This window comes from Meriones unguiculatus, chromosome 11 (genome assembly GCF_030254825.1).
Source record: "Meriones unguiculatus strain TT.TT164.6M chromosome 11, Bangor_MerUng_6.1, whole genome shotgun sequence".
Classification (NCBI taxonomy): Eukaryota; Metazoa; Chordata; class Mammalia; order Rodentia; family Muridae; genus Meriones; species Meriones unguiculatus.
The window spans coordinates 73,058,525-73,076,136 of record NC_083359.1 but is presented as its reverse complement, the minus strand read 5'-3'; the positions used below and the strand labels follow the sequence as shown (position 1 = coordinate 73,076,136).

The following is a 17,612-nucleotide window of genomic DNA, read 5'->3' as shown; positions in this document are numbered from 1 at the left end:
CTTATCACCGTGCACAAAACTAAAATCCAAGTGGATCAAAGACCTTAACATAAAACCAGTCATGATAAATCTGTCAGAAGAATAAGTGGGGAAGAGCCTTGCACTCATTGGCACAAGAGACAACTTCCTGAACAGAACACCAACAGCACAGGCTCTTAGATCAACAATCAATAAATGGGACCTCATGAAACTGAAAAGCTTTTATAAAGCAAAGGACACTGTCATCAGAACAAAACGACAGCCTACAGATTGGGAAAAGATCTTCACCAACCCTATATCTGACAGAGGGCTAATATCCAGTATATATAAAGAACTCAATAAGTTAAACAACAACAAATCAAGTAATCCAATTTAAAAATGGGGTACAGAGCTAAATAGAGAATTCTCAATGGAGGAATATTGAATGGCAGAGAAACACCTAAAGAAATGCTCAATGTCCTTAGTCATCAGGGAAATGCAAATCAAAATGACCCTGAGATTTTACCTTATACCCATCAGAATGGCTAAGATCAAAAACTCAAGTGACAACACATGCTGGAGAGGTTGTGGAGAAAGGGGAACCCTCCTCCATTGCTGATGGGAATGTAAACTTGTACAACCACTTTGGATATCTATTTGGCAATGCTTTCTCAGAGCTTCCTCAAGATCCAGCTATACCATTCCTAGGCATATCCAGAATATGCTCAAGTACACAACAAGGACATTTGCTCAACCATGTTTGTAACAGCTTTATTCGTAATAGTCAGTACCTGGAAACAACCCAGATGTCCCTCAACGGAGGAATGGATACAGAAATTGTGGTATATTTACCCAATGGAAAACTACTCGGCAATTAAAAATAAGAAAATCATGAAATTTGCAGGCAAATGGTGGGATCTAGAAAAGATTATCTTGAGTGAGATATCCCAGAAGCAGAAAGACACACATGGTATATATTCACTTATAAGTGGATATTAGACATATAATATAGGAGAAACATACTAAAATCTGTACACCTAAAGAAGCTAATCAAGAAGGAGGACCCTGGGTAAGATGATCGACCCTCATTCAGACAGGCAAACAGGATGGACATTGGAAGAAGCAGAAAACAGGAAACAGGACAGGAGCCTACCACAGAGGGCCTCTGAAAGACTCTACCCAGCAGTATATCAAAGCAGATGCTGAGACTCATGGCCAAACTCTGGGTGGAGTGCAGGGAATCATATGAAAGAAGGGGGAGTTAGTAAGACCTGGAGGGGACAGGAGCTCCACAAGCAGAGCAACAGAACCAAAAAATCTGGGCCCAGGGGTCTTTTCTGAGACTGATACTCCATTAATGGAGATAACCTTTGAACCTCTGCTCAGGTGTAGCCCGTGGCAGCTCAGTCTCCAAGTGGGTGCCCTAGTAATGGGAACAGGGACTGTCTCTAACATGAATTCGGTGGCTGGCTCTTTGATCACCTCCCCTTGAGGGGGGAACACCCTTAACAGGCCACAGAGGAAGACAATGCAGCCAGTCCTGATGAGACCTGATAAGCCAGGGTCAGAGGGAAGTGCAGGGTGACCTCCCCTATCAGTGGACTTGGAGAGGGGCATGGAAGGAGATGAGGGATGGAGGATGGGATTGGGAGGGAATGAGGGAGGGGGCTACAGCTGGGATACAAAGTGAATAAACTGTAATTAATATAAAAGAATAAAAATTTAAAAGAGAAAGGAAAAAAAAAACCCATGATTTCCAAAAGCATTTGAACTAAAGCAAAAGGTTCTAAGCTTCGATGGAAGGAAGTTCTGCTACTGACTGAGTCTCTAGAGGGTGGCGGAACAGAGCATTCTGGGTTACTTTGGCGTTCATTCACGGCTGAGGAAATGCTTAACCTTGAAGGGCTTTTTAAAGACAGAAAATTGCTAGAATGGACAGTAAGTGTGATGGCCAATCTTGTTTTTCAACTTGACCACATCTGGTCAAAACCCAGGCATCTGGGCACATCTGTGAAATATTTTCTTGACTGAATCATTTGAGGTGGGAGCCACACCTTCCGGTGGCAGCCTATAGAAAAGGAAGTGGAAGTAGGAAGCTTTTGCCTGCTTCCCCTCACTCTCACCCACAAGTGCATTTATCCTGCTGCTGAAGCATTATTTTGCTGATATTAAAACTTACTTCTTTGGATTTTAACATGGATTGATAACCAGCTGACATATCTAGCTGGGCTCTTGGCCTTTCAGCTTGGACACAGCCACTGTTGGACTAGCCAGATCATAGCCTGTAAGTCACCCTAATTAATATGCTTTAATATATAATTGATATAATATATCAATTCTATTAATTCTCTTCCTACAGAAAACCCTGAATAATACAATAAGAAAAATTTAAGCCACAGAAAAGGAATTATGCCATAATAATGTAACTGGAAGCTATAAACCAGCTTGCCCAATTTCTAGTTCAGTCTATTCTCTTATATAGAAAATGCCTTCCTCTCTATCATCTGTCATTCTTGATTATCTTTCAAGAGAACGTGATCAATTTTGAAGTTAGGGAACTTCTTGTTACTTCTTTAGTTCATAATTTAAATGTAGGAATTACTGAATAATTTCTTGAGGGCTAACTGGATTTGTTTTGGGTAATGGTAACTATGTACATCTACTTATATTTTCAAGTTCAAGTTTATGTCAGGGAGGTTGACATAAACAGCCTAAAGGGAATCAGTAGGAACAAATTAACAGGCACCAAGTTCCAGAGTTGAAGGTCACTTTCCTTAGATCTTGCGGGTTTCCTCAGTAGGATGAAGTGCCTATCAGACTGGGACGCTGGAGAGCCAGGTCCGGAAAGTTCTGCCGTTGAAATCCTGAGGATTTCTAGTGCCGGGATGTGTTAAGAGAACAAAGTCAGGGGCCCCAAGCCCAAGTGGAAACCTCCGCGGCGGGCGGGAAGGCGCAACCTGTGGGCCCGGGCAAGCCCAGAAAGGCTCCAGGCTGGGGGAATGCAGACGCAGAGAAGGCGTCCAGGTCGGCAGGCGGGGGGCCGCGGAGGCGCCCGGGGGAAGCCTGGCCTGGCCGGGCCGCGCGCGGGCGAGCGGGCGAGCGGGCGGGCGCGGGGCCAGGATGTGGGCGTGGCCGGGAGGTCCGGGCCTGCCCGAGACCCGCCCCCTCTCCTACGCCGGGGCCTCCCCGCGCGGTGCACGTCCGCGTCCCGCGCCTCCGCCTCTCGCCCGCCCGCTCGCTCGCTCGCTCGCTGCTTCCCGCCCTCCCCGCAGCTCCGGCCGAGCCGGCTCTCCCCCCCCGCCCCCCCCAGTCTCTCATGAATATTGAGCGGCCCCTGTTGTATTTCCCGAGCTCCATTGCGGAAGCCGAGGCTCGCCATATTGTGCGGCGGCGCCGGCGGTTGATCCTCGAGTCTCGCTCCGGCCGCGGCCAGCGCAGCCCCGGGCTGGGGCAGGAGCCGGTGAGCCGGGCGGGCGGCCGGGCGGGACGGCGAGGGGCGGCCGGGGCGGGGGGCCGCGGCCGGGGGGCGGCCGGGGCGGGCTGCGGCCCGGGACTCGGGGGTGTGTGTGTGTGTCCGAGGGCCGCGAGGGGCCGTGAGGCGATGGCGCCGCCGCCCCCGGCTCTCGCGGCCCGCCCGGGAGGGCTCATTGTTCGCCGCCCGCGAGCACCGGGCTGCCGGGGCGTCCCGGGGAGCGCGCCCGCGCCGTCCTCGGCCGAACCGCGGCCGGGGGCCTCGAGGGCGGCCCCGGAGGGATCGGCGAACTTATCCCCGGGCTTCCCCCGCGGGGCCGGGAGGTCCGCGCCGTGGGGGCGGGGCGCGCCGCCGGGGGCCCCGACAGCCCTCCCTCCTTTCGGGACCCGGGACCGGGGCGGGCTGGGGTCCCCCCTCGGGGCCCCCACCTTTCTGGAGAGCCGCCGGCCCGCCCCGGAGTATCTGTTGCTGGCTGCGCGAGCCGCGGGCTCAGCCCCGGAGGCGGCGTTGGGGGAGGGGGCGGCTCGGCGTTTTGAACCCCGGGGAGCGTTTGCCGAAATCCTCACTCCGCCGGCGGCTCCCCCAGCCACCCTCCCTCACCCCCGTCTTCGCTGTTGGAATCATTCCCCTGCCACAGAAGTCGCCTTCCTACCCGCAGAGACACTGTCGCTAAACATCGGTCTTGCAAACTTTGAGGTTCATTTCGATTATTTTGCCCACCCAACCAAATTGCCGGTTCACGTCCCCCCAGTCCCCACTGTGTGTCCTTTAAGAGGCTGTCGGAAGTTTGTATGCCGTGTAACGTGTCGTGAAGATGTCAGACTTTATGCGGTGTGTGCAAAATCTTCGGTGTGCAAGTATTTTCGTGTGTGATTATTTCTTTCGAAATAAAAAAAAAAAGGCATTGTGTCAGTAACTTAAGCTGGTCATTTAATTAAAGTACCACGAGCCATTTGCATTAAATTATTTCGATAGTTCCGAGATTATCAACTGGAGTACTTAGTGGAATTGGTAGCGAATGTTTTAAATTATTTGTAGTTGCTGAGTGTTTTAATAATTTAGATTGATGTTAGGTCTTGAGACTTTATTCATTTGTTGTTTGCCAGCAACCCATTCAGTGTAGTCCAGGCAAGCTGGCAGTCGTTCTGCTTCAGCTTCCCCTGTGATGATGAGATTATAGACACTCAACACAACTGGCTTTTGTGTCTTAAGTTGAAATTTGAGCCTTTGATCTAAAAAGAACTTAAATGGCAGCGATATTACTCCTGGATATACCTCTTTGCCCTCTTAGTTTCTACCCGTCACAATCAACAGTTATCTTTTATTAATGACTTGATAGTACACCCACTCTACTATTTAGTAAAATAACTGTAAAATATTTAACATTCCGATTTCTAGGGGTATCACAGCAAATATGGCATTTTACTATTTTCAGGTGTGGAACGGACTCTTGACATTCATTATAGATGAAGACTAAAATGGAGACTTTAGATGCATGCTCTAACCTAGCCTTGAGGAGTAGAGACAGGATGATCAGGAGTTGAAGGTCATCCCTGGCTACCCTAAAGGCCAGCGTGGGCTATATGAAACTGTCTCAGACAAACATAACCAAGCAAAAGCCACACCTCTAAAAGGAGACTTTCTAAAGGATAGTTGCCTGAGTCTTGCTAGTCTTTGTGTTTGAAAAATAAGATCATGGTCCTCAAATGTGCTGCACAGAAAGCTTTATATTAGAACAAGCAATATAACATAGACGCCACAGACATGCAAAATAGTGGGTCTTTAGTGAGCTTTCTTTATTTTTGTTTTGTTTCTCTGTGTGGATCTTTCAAGACAGTGCCCAGGGAGAATTTATAGCAAAATAGACTAAGTCCATGTTTGGAATTTCCATAGTCTGTTACTGCGCTTAGGTTTCTGATATCAGGTCTGTATTAAAATCAGGTTTAATCTGATTTTCTCATGATTTGTGTTCATATCATACATATCATATCATACAGTTTTTGGAATAAAGGTGATGCATGCCTAATGTGTAACATATAATCAGCTATTTAGGGGCATTTTAATTTTTGTACGTTAGCAAAGAAGTATAAGTCCGTCTAGCAAGAGAAATTAGCTCACATTAAAATGCACTCTTTAAAAATTATGGGAGTGTTTCTAGTATGACTTAAAAAGAACTTCAGAGTTTTGAAAGGGCTCACTGAATTCTGGAGAAATGAAAACTGTATCATAGTTTAGGTGGGGTCTTGTTCTGTAATCTAGGCTTTCCTTGATCTTCTGAAGTCCTACTGAGATAGACAGGTGCGAGCCAGCGTGCCCTCGCACAACACTATTCGGGTCTCAGGGGCACTCCCCAGCGCTGCTCTTCCACCAGTCATGCACCCAGCCCTAGGTTGTTTACATCCTGCAAACACACAAACCTGCTACTGATTTTTAATTAGTTATACCATTATGAAAGAGAAACACCGCCAGACACCAGTTGTTTATTTCTTGCCTTCATTTATCTGAAAATTTAGTAGTTTATAGACTCTTAACTTGTATTTGAGTAGGTGTAGTTTGAGTATAAAGGTATCTTAGCACTCAGTCCAGTTCCTAAAGGTCTAAAGGCCTTTGTTTCCAGCATTCAGGAGTGCTCAGCCTGCTGCCTGGGCCACATAGGTTCCAGGATAGCAAAGAATGGGACCAACATGTTTGTGGATGGTGACTTGTCACAGTGTCAGAAGGTTGGACACTTAGTTGGATGTGGTGACTCATGCCTTTCATTCCAGCACTTGGGAGGTGGAAGCAGTCTCTGAGTTCCAGGCAGTCTGGAACTACATAGTGAGACCCAATCTCAAGGGGGGGGGGAGAAAAAAGAGAGTTGGACACTTGGACCTGGATGCTTTGGGACCTGGATTTCATATGTGTTCGGGGCAGGGTATGGTTTGGTTAATTTCACATAGATATTTGAATTTGTAATGAGGCCCATGGTATTTAATTAGAAACAAGCTTTACTTCGTTCACGGGCAGGAAGAGGTGAAAATTCAAACTTTGTTCATGAGCTGACTGGAGATGCTAAGGTGGGTGGGTGGCCTACAACCAGTTTTCTTCTGAGAAACTCCAAGTTGGCCATGTTCTCGAATCTTGTTTAAAGCCCTGTGGGTGTGTGGCAGCTGAAGTGGGCTAGTATGGATGAGTCTAGTAGTGTGTCCTATTGGAGCTGAGCTGCTGCCAGCAGTTCCAAGAACGATGGCTATTGCCTTCAGACATTTTGAGATTGAGTTGCTTCCACATAGCTGCATGTTGCTTCTATATAGCATACATATTCACTGTAATTTTAAAGTTTAGTTTGTGTATTAAATATACCAGTGGAAAGTTACTGTAAAAGTTAACTTCAGATTGAAACGTCTTGTGAAGGCATGATATCAAGTGAAGTAATAGGCAGAGTAAAAGTCTTGAGAGAACAGAAGAGTTGCTATGAGCTCTCCTGAAAGATTTCTTTTTTCTTCTATGTTGTAGAGTGTAAATTTTAATTTTATCTTTATTTATTTATTTGTTTGTTTGTTTGTTTATTTTGGGACAGGGCCACAGTATGTAGTCCTGGAACTCAGAGATCCAGTTGCCTTTGCTTCCTGAATGCTGGAAATAAAGGCCTGAGCCACCATGGCCAGCTTACTGGAGTTGGATGTTTTGCTTTTGGTTTTTGAAGAAGTTAGAATTCAAAGTCAGTGTAGAAAGTGTGAAAAATCTGTGTGGAGCTGGGAGCATGGTTGGAAAGGGGAGATGGTGATTAGCATTTGTAGGGCCTTGGACTGACTTCTCAGCACTGAAGAAAACCAGCTTGAAAATACCAGTCAGTTCAGGCCTGTTGTAGTGTTGGAATATATTGCTATTTCTTTCCTTGAACACTAGATGATATAGGGCATTTCTGGGCCAGTTTAAACAACAGCAAGAAACAAAACATTTAGCAGTCTCTTCTCATACTTAGACTGAGATGAACTCCTGCTTATCTTTGACCATGTGCTGTAGTAACGAGAGGCCAGTGAATATGTTTGACATATCCTGCACAATTTAAATTTTTTTTTTCCAAAAGTGGATAACTTGGATCACAAAAACAAAAGTTCAGTGGCTTTTATGCTTTATCTTAACAAAAACAAATGACTGATTTCAAGTTAGCCTTTGTAAAATGGATTTATAAAATAACCTCATTTATTGAAACAGCAAGGTATCTCAGAAGAGGGCAGTTAGACTCCCTAGACTAGAAGACTGGAGAGATGGCTCAGCAGATATCGTCCGGTTCTTCTCTTCAGTGGGCTTGGTTTGGTTCCCAGACCCACAAGGTGGCTCACAGCAGGCCGTAGCTCCAGTCCTAACAGATTCGATGCCCTCTTCTGGCTTCTGCTGGCACTGCATGCATGTGGTACACAGACAGACATGTAGGCAAACCATCCTTATAGGCATTTAAAAAAACAAACAACACAAAACAAAAACACTACACAAACACTGTCTAGCAAGGTACTAAGTCCCAGTAAGAAAACAAATGTCAGGGCTGGAGAGAGATGGTTCGTTCAGAGGTTACTACTCCCAGAGGTCCTGAGTTTAACTTCATGTGGTTCCCAGCAACCACAGGGTGACTCAATAATCATCCATAAAGGGATCGGTCATGCAGGCACGCATTCAAATAGCAAACAGTATTCATGTGCATACATGCACACACACACACATACATCTAAAGTAAATAAAACTATCTTATGAGTTCTGAGAATAGGGTGATGGATTTTGTAGAGGTCAGTGTAGAGGATTTTAAATCAGAACCTGGCTGTTTTGGCAAGAGATCACATCCAAAGATCTTCTAGGTCTGTGTGGTCCAGCTGGAATACAAACATGCCTTTAATCCAGGAGACAGACCTAGAGTTCAAGGGCAGCCTGGTATAGAGCAAGTTTCAGGTAAAGAAAAGATCAGACATTGTGGTACATACCTTTGATCCCAAACAATGAAGGTAAAGTTAGCTTGTAGGAGGAGGCACCCATGTTTGAAAGTGATGTCAAATTGAGTGGCAGAAACTGTGCTGAATCAGAGAAAGACTTATACGCTGAAATCTCAGAAGAGAGAGGAAAGGGAAGCTACTTATAGGGCAATACAGAGAGGAAAAGAGACAGTAATAGACAGGTTGCAGAAAGAGAACTCTAGTGAAGACTGAAGGAGCCAGGAGATTAGAGCAGATTGCTTAGTTAGTTTGAGGCCAGGCAGAGCAATTCAGAGGCTGAGGTAAAAGCCGGATTGAATAAGTCAGCTGGGAGAGGAGTTTGAGCCAGAACAGCTGACTTGAACCAGCTAGCCTAGAGCTCAGAAAGAACAAGAAAGGGTGAGCTTATTCAGCAGTAAGTCTCAGAGGCTGAAAACATTCTAGGCCTAGATTAGAGTATATGGAGGCTAGAAGCTTCCAAGGCTGGGCCTAGATTAGCAGAAGGAGGCAGTAAGCCTCGGAGACAACAGTTGAACAAGGGAATAAAAGTAAGTCCTTTTACAGGTCAGCTGTTGGTTTATAGGACATATGATGGCTGGTTCTGGAAGTCTTCAAAGAAGTGAGGCCTAGAGCCAGTTACTGCCACCTCAGTTAGGGACTGACTACAGTTTGAATTTAACAGCAACTTAAAAGGCCCATTTCCTTGTCTTCCAATCTCCATTTTACTATCTTTATTAGTGAAACCTAACAGGAACTGTACTGACAGAGGAATCATTAAATATGAGTGAATAATTTTACTGTCACCCTAGACTGTATTTTAGGAGGGTGGTGTTAGGATTGAGACAGTGAATAAAAGACCTGCACAAATGGTACATGATAAAATACAATAATTTTAATAGGAAACCATGCTCTTATCTTCCCTTTCAAAAAACATTCATCATTTTCTGTGTGCCAGACCATTTTGCTGGGAATTGGAAATAGAAAAATACATGAAAGGGTCTGTCCTAAAGGAGTTCAGTGTAAGTGGGCGTGACAAGGAAACTATTGTACAGTGTGTTACATGCAGCAACAGATGAGGCATGCGTTCTGGGAGCCCAAGGACATCACAGCCAACTTGCTGGTTCTCTGCTGAGCTAAGCTTAATGACTAGTATTATTTTTATCCTATGTTCTGATCAAAGCCACCTTTATTTTCTGTATCCACCATCTCCTGTGAAAGCTGTTTTTTGTGAGCTATCTCAATTTTGTCATACATATTAACTGTTTTATACCTTATGCAAATTGTAAAAACTCGTGACCTTGTACTTTAAGTCTAGTGCTGTGTATATGGATGTTTGGGTAATTTCTTTTTTAGTGGATAATGGGAATAAACTGTTGCAGACATACTTCCTTCTTTCAAGGTCATTCAAAAATAGTTTGAGTAGTTTTTCTGGAGGTGACAATTCACTTTAGTTAATTGAAGCAGTTATAGCACTAGCAAATGATAAAAAAGCAGCTTTAGATTTCTGATTGGCTATATTTCTGAACTAGTGGTAATTATTTTTTCAGTGGCTGAAAAAAAAAGCCTTTCTTACCTTTTTCTGTTTTTTTTCAACATAACAGTTTTATTGATTCCATGAGTTTCACATCATACACCCCATGACATTCACATTCCAGGCCTTCAGTGTCTGCCCCCTTATAACCTCTCCCTCCAAAAAATCAAAAATAAAAGAATTAAAAATTCCACTTTGTATTTTATATATGGCACATGGTCATACTCTCCATGGCCTGCCCCTCAGTCAGAAGCCACAGTTCATTTGGAGAGAGCTACTCTTCAGCCTCCCCATCACACTTTTAATTAAGAGTTCTCTTCAGTGGCTTCCTATCTAGCCTTACCTCTTAATAGTTTATGCTATTTGTAGAAGAGAAAACAAATTTCCCTTTGTTTTTGGCATATTTTACCATCAATTCTCCTTTATTTCCTTATTGTTGTATTGATGGCTGTTTCCTTAGCTATTGTGAAATGTATGGATCCTATATAGTACTTTGTTTTGACTTTCTGCCTGTTTCCTCCACCACACACATATATTGATTTGAAACTAATTGTTTACTTTTAAAAAGATGTATGTCTCCATGCCAGTAATAATATCAAAGTCTCATTATTTACACTATTTTCTATGCCGAATTTAATTCAGCATGTGGGCTGTCATGGAACTCAGCCAAATGTCTTCTAAAAGGGTTTCTGTATATTACAGAAAGGTAATGTGTGTAGAAGAAGGAGCTTCAGAGTTGGGGGTGAGAGACTTGGTTTGTAGGGCTAGGATTATAGCTCAGAGGTAACGCTAGCGCCTCCCTTGCCGGAGGCCCTAGGCTCAGTAACCAGCCAGCATTTATCAAAGATGGTGAGGGGACAGACTCGCCTGGTTTCCAGGTCTCGCTTTAATTATAAGCAGATCTTGTCAGATCTGAGTATGTTTGTGTATTCATGTGTCTGTATGCCTGCCCAGTTGACCTGATGGAGTATTTGTAAAGATAATAAAAGTTAATATAGGTAAATGACAGTTTTTTTTATAAAGTCAACAAAACCATTTGTAAGTAGGAATGTATGTGAAGAAAAGGAATTTCATTTATTTGTGGCTTGCATCTTGGTGATAGCTTTATGACTAAAGTTTTTGGATTTCCATATTTGATAGACAGTTGTAAGGGTGGAACAGGAAGGGGAGGAACTATCGATATTCTGTGTTGAAGGGTCTTCATTTTCATCAGATTCTTAGTGGGGGCTATAGATTCAGAAAACATTAAGAATTATGAATTTGTGGGATTTTTGTTAGGTGGAGGGAGATAGTGTTAATTTCAGCACCGAGGAAGGCTGAGGCAGGAATATCTTCAGTTCCAGCCTCCATTACCTCTCCCCAAAAGATTTACAGTGCAAGCTGTAGCGTCCCAAAGCTCATGCTACCAAATTAACGTAACTGTTCTTTCACCTTGATTGTCCAGAAGTACCACCTTTGCTTTTCTTCTGAGAGGTCTCACCAAGTTGCTCAGGTTAGCTTAAACTTACTTGAGCTCAGGCAAGCCTGAGGACTGGAATATAGGCCTGTGCCACCTAGCCTGACCCCAGTTGTGTTGATGAGAGAATGGATTGCTACCTAGAGCAACAGGAATTTGTTTTCTAAAGATTTACTTTACGTGTATGATTGTGTTTGCCTACATGTAGGTGTGTGCCTAGTGCCTACGGAGGTCAGAAGACATTGGGTCTCTTGGAATTGAAGTGGTGGATGGTTGTAAGTGTGTTGTTAGTGCTGGGAACTGAACTGGAATCTTCTGCAAGAGAGTTAAGTGCTCTTCACTGCTGAGCCACTGTTCTACCCCCATGAATTTTTCATTAGATTATTATCATTTTCTGTAATATTCTATAAAAACTACAGTTTTTATATTTTTCTCTTAAAGTTTTTTTTTTTAATGTTTTCTTCATTTTTGAGAAATGGTTTCCCAATGTACCCTCCCCGACTGTCCCAGAATTTGCTGTGTACAACAGACTGGCCTTCAATTCATAGAAATCCACTTGCCTCTGCCTCCAGTGATGGCCTTAACGGGTGTGCCAGCTTAAAGAACTCTGTCAAGATTATGAAAACCTCTTGGGGTATTGTAACATAAACCTATAATCTTTGTACTCCAAAGGCTGAGGCATGAATATCACAAGTTCAAGACTGGCCTGACCTACCTAGTAAGATCCTTAGCCAAAAAACTAAAATAGGAGGAAAAAGTTCTAAAATAAAAGCCTGAGATGAGCCGGGCATGGTGGCACATGCCTGTGACCCCAGTATGTTTTTAGGTTACCTTATTATAAAACCAAAAATAAGTAAACACACAAACAAATAAAAAGCCTGAGCTGAGGATATGAGTCATTGGGAGCTCACTTGTCTAATGTGCTTCTATGTTCTGTTCCCTGCAGTAGTACCACCAGCACACCCCTAATTGACTATCCAGAGTTTTGCTTTAGTAGGCATCACGAATGTATGCTCATGTATATACTTGATAAACACGCATATACACACTACTGGAGCCTCTTGTATTGGTTCTATATCACTTTATCTTATTTCATAAAATTTCTAGTTTTCTCATGAGATAAGTAAGTCTTTTATGTTGCTTCAAGTACCTTATTATTAAATATTCCATTTTTTATTTATTAAGCTAAATTTAAATGATTTATTTTATTTTTTTAATATTAGTTACAGTTTATTAACTTTGTATCCCAGCTGTAGCCACTCCCTCATTCCCTCCCAATCCCACCCTCCCTAAATAAGATTTTGTAAAAAAAACAAAACAAAAAGAGTGGTAAGCAGTGTATGTATTACCTATAACAGTTGCCTCTAAAACAAAAGCCTGTGCTGGCTTCAAAATTTTAAATTATCCTGACTCAGCGTCCAGAGTGCAAGGATCACAGGACAGACTTGTTTACTTAGTAGTAGTAGTATTCCCTAGACTGAGACTATAGTCTTAAAAACATGACTTTTTAATGTAAATTTTAACTATTAGCTGCTTTCCAAAAGGGTTATTGTTTCCCCTTAGCTTTTTAAGTTGAAGTATGTTTTTAGGTTACTTTATCGTCATCATCATCATCATTTTTTAAGACAGGGTTTCTCTGTGCGGCCCTGGCTGTCCTAGAACTCATTCAGTAGACCAGGCTGGCCTTGAACTTAAGAGGTCAGCTATCCTCTTCTTCCCGGGACTAAATGTGTATGCCACCATGTTATGCTTAGGTTATTCTCTTATTACAAATATAATTTTCAACACTATATACTGTCTCCAGAAACATAGGACAGTTGGTCTGTTTTTCTGCCTTGTTACATTTCAGCTTGTAGATCTAGATGTCTCATGTAGGACTCCTGCTGTTGCTCCTGCCCACTCTGCAGCTCTGGGGGTTGAAGTCAGTGCTAGGCAGGAACTCTAGCAGCTGAGCAGCTAGCCCCTTAATGCACATTCCTCTTCCCAAGAAATAATTTTGGAATACCAATTTTTCTTGCTATCACATGCGGTGTGCTGAACTGGATCAATAGTTTGATTTGATTTTGAAGAGATAAAAACAATCTTACTGGCATATGAGAAGTAGGTGGTAAAGTACCAGGGTAAAGAATGTTACTTGTCAGCCGGGTGCGATGGCACTCTGCATCCCAGCACTCATCCTAGCAGGCAGATCAAGAATGTGACTTGGGCTTGGCAAAAGGATAGACATATAAAATGAATTAAACAAAACTGGATGGTTCTGGTCAAGTTAGGCAAAACCCCTCCAAACTTCCAAACTGCACAGGAACAAAAAAAAAAAGAACCTTATTTACAGCCTGTAGCACTAAGGATAAAATTCAGGTAAAAACCTATAACTAACTCATTAGTTTAAATCTAAATGTAGACAGACATGGAGGAGTATAGGCTAAATATTCTCTATAAGGTGAAAGTGTAGAAAGCCTTCGTTATGACTTAAAAGCTCTATGCATACATATTTTGTTTAGCTCAGGTTGGGCTTAAACTTCATTCTTATGTAGCCAAGACTGTTCTTGAACTCCTGATCTTCCTGCTCCTGTCTTCTTGCACTTGGGTTACAGGTGTGAGCTACTGTGCCTGCCTTCTGTGGATTTGCTTCTTTTTGCCTTTCTTTGGAAAGAAAAGATGTCAGGTAATGGTTGGGATAATGGTTGGGGTGTTCATTTTGAAAGAGATACATCATCTGAGCTCAAGAGAATGAGGCAAATTCTGTTCTGTAGAGCGTTGAAAAATGCTTTTGAGGCTACTTACTGTCCATCTATGAACAGGGAGACTGGATCTTCAGCTAGAGTGCTGGCCTTAGTTGACCCCAAAACTAAGACGCTGGGTTTCTTTGCCATTAGTGGGGAAGGTTTGTCCTTACTCCTATTTCAGTAGCCAGCATTCCTGTTAACCAGATTGTCTCCACCTAGTGGCGGCAGTACTCTACAAAGCTGAATGAAACGGAGGGAGAAAGCTAGCTAGCGAGACCTTCAGTGCTTTTGATGCAGATGTGGGAGAGGGAGGAGAGGTAGCTTTTAATAGTGTTTGTCTAATAATAGTGAGCCCCCTTTTGTCTGTGTTTATTGTACTTGGAGAAATGTCTGTGGATAAGTTTTTATAGGTTGGTTTTTTATTCTTGATAGTTTTTTTTTCCCCTCTGTGCCTTTGATATCTCAGCCCACAGCATTGCAGAATCCAGTGTTGGGTTTGTGTATATAGTAAGTGTTTGTGTATATAGTAAGATTTGGGTCCAACTTCCTTTGTCTGCAAGCAGATACTTGATTTTCTAAGTATTTGTTGAACAGATTTATCTCTCCCCTCCCAGTTTGGATAATACTGACTCCATAGCTATGCGCCATCTCCAACCCACATCGTTCTGAGTGATGCAGCTTTGTGTTAAATTTTGGACAAAGAAATTCTTTAATGTTTTCCTGTCTCAATATTATTTTGGTTATTCTAGGTCTGTTGATTCTGCCTGAATTTCGAAGTGGGCTTTATGATTATTTTTGATGTTTTAGATTCATAAATAGGACTCAGTTATGTGTATGTGTGTGAACCTGCATGCAGGTGCTCGCTCTTTGAGGCCAGATGGTGTCAGAGCCCTTGGAGCTGGTGGTACAAGTTGTTGTGATCTGCCTGGTGTGGGTTCTGGGAACTGGGTCCTGCACCGGTGCAGGAAGTACTCTTGACTCTGAGCTGTCTCACCAGAGTTGACTTCCGTGATTCTGGATGGTGGGTGGTGGTGGCGGTGCTCATTGGGATCTTGAAAGGTTGTGTTGATTTAGCTTGAGTAGTTTCATTTTCTTAAAAGTCAACTCTTCTAGCCTTTCCTTTCTTTTACTGTTTTTTTTAAGTTTTTGGTACAGGGTCTCACTGTGCAGCCCTGGCTGAACCTTAACTTGGTATGTAAGACCAAGCTGACCTTGACTGTACCTGCCTCTTTGCCTCCTGAGTTCTGAGATTAAGCACTTGGGCTACCGTGCCAGCTTTTTGATATGGGGCTCTGCTGCTTGGTTCTGGCTAACTTGGAGCTTCCGGTAGGTGAGCTGGTCCTAAACTTTGTATTTGTAGTCTTTCTTCCCTGCCTTTTAAGGGTTTTGATTACAGATGTGTGTTACCACATTTGGCTTTCCATCCATCCATCCATCCATCCATCCATCCATCCATCCGAGACCTGGTTTCTTTGTGTAGCCTTGAGTGCTCTGGATTTGCTTTGTAAACCAGGCTGGCCTCGAACTCACAGAAATCTGCCTGCCTCTGCCTCCCCGAGTGGGAGGCATTCATAACCTTGCCTGGCTGGCTTTACTTTTTTTTTTTTTTTTTTTAAGTGATTTTGAATGTATAGATTTTTGTTATTATTGCTTAAATTTATTTTTGAATAATACACAATTTAAAATTGGAAAACTACCAAGAAATGAGTCATTGGGTAATTTTTGGGTAACTGTGTGAACATCAGTGTATCTGTGTATTAAAATGTGTCTGATGTTCCTACGTGATGTCTTGTAATGTACCTTTGTGTATATTATTTCACTGCTGACTGGAATATAGTTTTGTAGTATATACGACTTACTTTTTGTTTTTGAAATTCAACCCAGTGCCTTATATATGCTTGGCAAGCACGAGAGAGAGAGAGAGAGAGAGAGAGAGAGAGAATGTACTTGGAATTGTTTTATTTCCTTTTTATATCATTCTTAGTGCATTGCATTTCTATTCAACTGATTTTATTAACTTAGGTTTTACAGTGCAGTGGAATTTTCAGTTGTCTTCATATCAGATGATAGCATCTGAAAAGGATTGCTTTTTGCGTTGGGTGTCTTTTATTTCTTTTTTTAATTAGTTAAATTTTTGTCTACTTGGTTTTAGAACATTACTGTGTTTAGAATAGAAATTGTAAAAATACCATTCCCTGTTGTACTCTTTTTAGCATCAGCACCTACACAGTCACAAGTTTGGGGGCCGTTTACTGTTTTCTTTCTCATTTCCTGTATGGTATGTGTTTTTAACCATCCAAAGTTGTGTTGTTCGTGTTTTGTTTTGTTTTGTTTTTAGTTCTGCTCTACCTAATTGGTTGTTACTACTAGTAGCTCTACTACAGCATTTTTGTTTGTTTGTTTGTTTCTCCCTTGAATGTTAGTACATGAGTGTTTCTTTCTTTCTCTCTCTCTCTCTCTTTCTCTTTCTCTTTTTTCTTTCTTCCCTTTCTCTTTCTCTCTTTCTCTATTCCTTCCTTCCTTCCTTCCTTTATTTTCTTTCTCTCTCTTTCTGCCTAAACTTCCAGTCTGACCATGTTATTGTGCTATGGCTCTTTCTTACGTGTACCCTTTTACAGCAGTCTAGTTTCCGTTTTCAGCTTTACTACCTGCTACTCTGCCTACCTCTTTTGACACATTTCTTTTTGTTGCTAAGTTTGCCCTCAAACTCATGGTTTTCTTGCCTCAGCCTCACAAGCAGTGGGTTTGCAGCAGAGCATAGTCACACTGAGCCCAACTCAGACATGATGAATGCTCTGGAACGCCTCACCTTGCTGAGTGTTGCTTTTGTTTCTTCTTGTCCTGGCCTTCTCTCCTCACTTAATTACTTAGTTACCCTTCTCCAAGGAGGAGTCCTTTCCTCCAGGGAGCCTGGTCTGATTTTCTTCCCCTCCTGTTTGATTATGTCTTTGCGCCCTTACAGTATTCATCAGGTTGTGTGGAAACCTATATTGCAGTTGTTTCCTGTCATGGGGAAAGCCTCTAGTAAATGTTTACCCACTGTTTTTACTATGGGTCTGCCAGCTTATGGTTAGGCAAAGGGACAGAAGGAAAATAAGACTGCTGCTGGGTAGCTAGTGCTGAGCATTGCTGGGCCTTGATAGGTGTATCCCGAAACCGAGAGAAAGACTGAATTAGATCATCAGTAATATGTCTCTGTGGGTAGGCTCAGCGTTAGAGATGAGATAGTGGTGCAGGAGTATAGTGGGATGCTGTATGCAGAATAACGGTTTTGTGAGTGTACATTTTCAGTGAAACCTTGAAAATCTTTTAAAATACTTATTTTCCTTGTAATGTATAGCTTAATTGTGGAGAGCCTTTAAAACATTGAACAGTCTACAGTGCTCAGAAAACTTAATACTGGATAATGAAGATTTGGAAAGTCAATCTGAATAGTTTCTTTTCTGTGTTTCATAAAGTACAAAAGAACTACAGTCCAGTTAAGAATTAATGGTGCTGCTTAAAAAGTTCTAGCTAATGCAGTAGT

General features: G+C 42.6%; 1 protein-coding gene across 1 annotated transcript in view; it reads left to right on the top strand.

Moving 5' to 3' along the window:
• The first annotated feature begins 3,264 nt into the window (after positions 1-3,264).
• The window catches only part of Rnf2 (ring finger protein 2), a 30,370-nt gene continuing 16,022 nt past the window's right edge, over positions 3,265-17,612 (top strand). The window contains exon 1 of the mRNA XM_021640027.2: positions 3,265-3,418. The gene's annotated coding sequence lies outside the window, so the exon portion shown is untranslated. The remainder of the gene's footprint in view (positions 3,419-17,612) is intronic.